Below are 6,099 nucleotides of genomic sequence, written 5' to 3' on the forward strand. Positions count from 1 at the left end.
ACCCACATTGTTTATAAGGGGAAGATGTATTTTGCACTCTCCAGGGCCCCATGGAATGCCTTCTCCCTCCCTCTGTGGAGATCCTGAGTGGCATGTGGGTGGGGCATGGGTGGGTGGAGAGCCTCCTGGATACCTGTTTTAAAAAGTGAGCGATTTGCACACAGGAACCAAGGAGAGACCTTTATTTCTTTAGGAACCAAATAAGTTTATTGGAAGAAGTGGCAAAGCTGGAAGAAAAAAACTTAAGTGAACTTCTTCTGCCAGGGCACTATTGCCGTCTGCATGGCAGGCACGGTGACCAGGGCTCTGGTCACCCTGTGGCTCTGGGGAAGTCCAGTCCACGCTCAGTTCTTGTCACTGTCGCCCAGGGTGAGCTTGTCAAAGAGGGACCCTGCCAGGTCGACGTCCGGGGCCCCCATCATGCTCAGGCTGGTGACATGACCCTCCAGCTCCCTGATGAACGCCACCTGCTGGCTGGGGTAGTGAGTTGCCAGGAAGTGGTGCAGGTGGGGGTCGCTCTTGTCGATGGCCAGCTGGTGCAGGTGGAGCAGGCTGTGGTTCATGAACTTTTCCAGGAACAAGGTGCACTTCATGGCCTTGAGGCCGCTCTTCCAGTTGACACTGACTGGGCTCCTGATGTCTTGGAAGTCGAGGCGGCCCCCGCGCTGGGTCTGCAGGCGAATCAGGCACCGGGCCCGCATGCTGTGCTCGCGGGAGCGGCGCAGGAAGAACCGGGTGAAGTGCTTCAAGGCCACGTCGTCGCGGTCGAGGTAAACGGCCGTGGCCAGGCACACTAAGGAGGCGTGGAACTCCAGGTTGAAATGGCTGTTGACGGCGGCCTCGCAGTCGGGGTGGTAGCTCTGGCGCACCTGCGAGGGCGGCGCGGGCAGCAAGGTGGGCGGCAAGTGCATCGTGGCGGGCGTGAAGGCGAAGCCGCGGGGCCTGCGGTAGCTGCCTCAGAGCGAAGAGGGCGGCCGCTCTGGGGTGGACCGGAAATGGTGTTCGTTTTGGGAGTCAGGCGGTGGGCTCCTGGTCCTGTTACCGGGAGAGGTCCCGTGGTGTTGGCGGGGCACAAACACTGCACCCACGTTGCGTCACAGGCTGGGTAAGGCAGGGTGACTTTGACGTACGCACCTGGTATCTATTACGTTTTTAACGTTGCAAAAATATTTCTGTTTCCAAGGGCTTTCTCTTGTTCTCCAGTTGCGCCCTCTTATAGCACGCTGTTCTCATTTTATAAACCCATTGTCTTCCTTAAAATTCTGAGAATATGAATTTGTAAGTTTTGGTAATGTTCTCTTCCGTTTCCTGTATTACAGTTGTTTTCTTCTCCAGAAATAGTTCTGTTTGTTCATCATGATCTTCTCTTTCACTTTCCTCAAGTATCTGGCAACCATTTGTCCATTCGTATTTGGGAGTAAAGGAGTCATGTGATCAGCCAAGGTAACTGGCATGGATCTGATCTACAGTTGGGACGCCATTTCACTAACAGTCTTCTGCTGTGAATGGAGGGGCTCAGTGTGTCAGTTAGGGAGTCTTTTCTATTTGGGGTACATGGTGTGGAGCTTGTAGGTAAGATAGGGACCATCCCAAGTGCCCAAAGCTTGGCATTTTCTGACATTAGAAGACTTTCGTGTATCTCTTCTGTAATAGATCGTGTCGTTCTCTTTTGTTTCTTCCTCTTCTGCTGAGCGGGTCTGCGGTTATCTCGAACCTGTTGTCATATGGGTTCCCTTCCTGAGCCTTTGAATGACACAAGGAGACTATCACCCCATCGCCTGCAGCACCACTGTGCACTGGATCTTGGTAAGAACAAAAAATAAAAATGTACTGTCTTAGGCCAGCAAGACTTGGGATATTTGTGACAGCAGTGAGCCTACCCTGACTAGTTACCCAAAGGAAGTTCTGGCTGACTACGGGTTATAAGCCATTGTAAGCTTGTAGCATTTCCTCTTGGTGGAAATGCAGATGCAAAAGTTAAACAGTCTAGATAGAGCCGAATCATCTTGCTCTTCTTTCTTTTGCTAAATTCATCAATAATATGTATCAGTCCTGCTCCCTTTTTCCCTCATGGAGAGTGGAATGAAAAATCCCTCAAAGACCCATGAAGCACAAGGAGTAAGTTTTTCCGTTTCCCTCAGTGCTGGGGAAGAAACCCAGGCTGGTCCTCAGGTGGCCGGCCTTAAGCCGACAACAGGAGGCGTAAGGGATGGGACTGGCTGACCCCTGAAGCAGTCAGCTGTGGTGAGGGAGATGTGGGTCACGTAGGAACGGGGGGCGCCCCCGGAACCACATAACCGGAGGATGTGTTTGTGTGGGGCAGCACCCCCGAAGAGGAGGATACTGGTCCAGAGCTGGCAGCGGAGCTAGGGAGATGGTCCAGGGATTGTACCAGTTAGCCTTCCCGATTGGAGTGTGAGGGCTGTAGGCTGGAGGGAGTCCCAGACCTGTGTGTGTCCTCTCCACCACACAGCACGCCGGGCGCTGAGCACCTCATTCACTGAGCAGTTGTTCGCCTTTGGAAAAGAGTAGAGAGAGAGAAAGGAGCAACAACAGTGGGATCAAAAAGGCCTGGAACAACCAGTTTGAGCCATCTGTGGGGGGTGGAAAATGGCTTCAGCTCCCAAACGCAGCCTCGGGAGGCCCTGGGGCAGCGCTCTCCACGAAGGGCAGGGTTCGGGAGCCTGGCCGCAGTGAGCACCGGCGAACCAAGGGGACCAGGGCGCCATTCCCAGGGAAAGATTTGATGAGTCCTCACCAGACCCGGTGATTCCCTGCCTTCTCACTAATCCTCGCGATTCTGTGAAGGAGGATTGTTTTTATCATCTCCCACACGAGGAAACTGAAGTCTGCGATATAAACTTCTTGAGCAAGATGATGTGGAACCTGGAGTAAAGTCAGATCTGACTCTCAGCTACACCCCTGGTGACCTCAGTCAATAAAATGGGGTATACACAGGACACTGTCATGTGGTTTCTTGAGGCCTCTCCCAGGTTTCCATAATGAGAGAACAAAGAGGTGCAGACAAACAGCTGTTCTTCTGTAGCAGCTCAGTTACGCGCCTGCCCCCCTTCTCGGCACAGTCCTAACCTTCAGCAAGGCCAGGTTTCCCGTACGCGGCCATACAGGACAGTCTCTTCTTGCTCAGCTTCTACTAGGAAAGAAGTTTAAGTAAATTTTTGAAAATTTGTGGAGGACCACAGTTTGAGATGGAACAGAACTTTTCCTCAGCAGGCCGCCAAGCCCCTGACCATGGCCGGGACGAGGGCGTTGAACTTGGGCATCACTCCTGTCATGTGCCTCCTGGCCAACGCCTCCAGCGGGGTTGTTCTTGATTTACATTCTGCTGGTCTAATTGATAGGTGACATCTCCTCTGAAGTTTGTGATCTCTCATCCTCTTTCAATGGGGGTAATCAATATTTCATCCTAGGGTTAGAACAGAGACTTGGCCTGCCTTTCCACGTAGACTAAAATCAGTTTTCTAGAGAATTATTTAGCACCTCTCTCCCAAACTCCTGTCCCTTGGTCGATTCTCCAAATAACCATTGACACGTGTGTATGCTTCTTCCCAACCAGACTGTACTTGGTGAGGTCTTGTGAAGATCACCACCCGTCTCCCTCTCTCCACAGTTTGATGCACGTAAATCCCCCCAAATTGCTTACTGGTTCTGTGTACCTGTTTGGTGTAAGTAAACCACACTTCTCAAATGTGGACGGTAAATCTTCACACCTGAGTTTTTAATCTGGGGGAAGGGGTGGGGCTGATATGTTCGAAAACCACCCATGTTCTGCGCTTAGTGGCCAGGAATGGACTCAGACCCATTTCTTGGAGAAACGAGCGCAAAGAGCGATGTGGAAAATCCCCGGTCCTCAGTGCTTTCCTTACCGTTACTTTATGATTGAGAACGTGTTGTTCAAAAATCCAGTACCTCAGTTGTACTTCTTCATGCAGAAGGAGTTCAAATGATTCCTCTGTCACGTGTGGCCAGAGACTGTGATTCTCTTGTGGAGAGTTGTAGTCTAGCTGTGGTCCTGTGGTTACTGACTGCGTATCAAAGGATCCATTTGACCCAAGGAGGGGTGAGGAAGAACCCCTCCAGGAGGAAGGTAAACAACAGAAGTCTTGGGGGTGGGCTCAGCCTCTCAGTAGTGATGCTATTGTCCAGAAATGCCTGGGGCACTCACCTGGGCCATACTGCTTGAGGCAGCCCTCACAGACATTTCCCCTTTGGGAGCCAGTATTGTGATTAGACCCGCCGTTCCCCCCCACCCCCCACTCCCGCCACCTTGCGGATCTTATTATGATTGCAAGACACACTTCAGTAACAGCCATCAGAGAACTTTGAAGAAAAAACACGGTTTATTACTCACAGGTCCCGGAGGACACATGGCATGCGTGGAAGCACGCAGCGAGGTCATGGGTAGAAAGAGTACGTGTGCAGGCCTGGGCTTCTTTGACTGGGGTCTAGCACGGGATGCCTAGGGGTTCACAGGTTCAGTCTTTATTGGTGAATTTAAAACATGAGCGGGAATTACAATGCCAGAAGGGAAAAACAAGTGGTCAGGTGGTCAGTTCCCTCAGTGGACCAGAGATCTCGGAAACAAAGGAAGCTTCTGGGGCGGGGCCGCCTGACTCTTCCTCTAGTCCTGTAGCCGGCAGTGTGTTTATTCAAGATAGCTGTCTCTGATGTGGGTGCCTAGGCAATGCGAAGCTTAAAGTCAGGCACTTGCATTACAATAAAAAAAAAAATAAAAAAAAATACTAACTCAGCTGCTTACAGTAGAATCCCCCCTGTGATGCTGAAGCATCTGAGTTAGTGGTGAGGACGTTAACACCCTTCAGTTGCTTGTAGGCGGGGAGCTGTCTGGTTTGGAGCGCACATTGTGGCCTGCTTCCGTGGGGAAATATGATACAGCGCTGTCCTGCTGTTGGCGGGGGACAAACTCACAGTCTGGCGAGCCTCTTGGTATAGGGTAGGGTCAGCCAGCAAGGACCTAGCAAGTTCTGCAAAATCATATCATAGTAGGTCATCCCCCGATGCCACCGGGGCAAGGCGTTTACTCCACTGTTTCTGGAAAGTCTTAGTCTCCATGGCAGCGTTCCGCAATATAAACTGGGAAGTCGGGCCATCTGGGTGAGCAGCTAGGTCTCCAGCTGGTGCCACGGCCCTGGGGTGTCATGTCTGGTATAGGACGCATAGGCATCTCCAGTGGTGAGCTCTTGGGCTGGGGCGGTATTGTCTGGAATGGTATCCTCTCCAGCAGTGAGTCTGTCTCACTCAGGGGTGAGGTCCTCTGGAGTGGTGGCCACCCAGGGGCGGGTGCATCCTCCCATGTGGCTGTGCAGTTGGGGTATTGATCATGGGCTGGGCATAGGCTAGCCTGATATAACTTAGAGGCTTCCCCGAGGACCGAGCTGCACGTCTGGTGCCTGCTGCTAGTGGAACAAATGGTTAAGAGCTCTCTGGGGTCATCAAGGGCACCTTTAGCAACAGAGTGGGATGCTGTCCTTTCCTTCCCGGAGGAGCTCATCCAAGCACATAAAGATTCTGGGCACATTTATATCCCAGGCTACAGGAGATCTTATGGGTGCTCCTTAGGCATTCCTGGGCTCAAGCCGTGAGGGCAATCAGTGGACAAATCCTGGGAGCACAGTCCCTGTACCCAGGTGGGTTTTATGTACGAGCAATCATAGGGCCAGTTAGCTTGTAGCAGTGTTTGATGTTGAAATTGGGCGAGTGTCATTTAGACATTGCTTCCAGCGGGCCCGTTGCCTGTAAAGGGATGCGATCCCCTTGCCGCTCAGGCTCAGTGGCACACTAGCCTGAGCCCTTCCAACAGGGCTCGCCAACATTCCCTGCTTTTCCACCCTGTGGTGCTACTGTGGGCCGCAGCAGTGTTTTTACAGCATTCTATCTGGGTGAGGGTTAGGTCCAAGGGCTCTACCAGTAACCCTATCACCCAGGCGGTACAAAGCAATAAGAATAGCCATCAGCAGATGGAGCGCTGACGTTCGAATGAGCTGGGGTCAGGTTCCTTCTGGATGAGCTCTCTGTGTATTGCTTAATGGCTGAGCGCGGTTGCTTGGTGGGGGAAAG

At 52.2% G+C, this 6,099-nt stretch overlaps 1 pseudogene; it reads right to left on the reverse strand.

The window, feature by feature from the left end:
* Positions 1 to 344: 344 nt before the first annotated feature.
* On the reverse strand, positions 345 to 911 carry LOC132418222 (ferritin heavy chain pseudogene; annotated as a pseudogene).
* Between the last annotated feature and the right edge of the window lie 5,188 nt (positions 912 to 6,099).

This window comes from Delphinus delphis, chromosome X (assembly GCF_949987515.2).
Source record: "Delphinus delphis chromosome X, mDelDel1.2, whole genome shotgun sequence".
In the NCBI taxonomy this organism is placed as follows: Eukaryota; Metazoa; Chordata; class Mammalia; order Artiodactyla; family Delphinidae; genus Delphinus; species Delphinus delphis.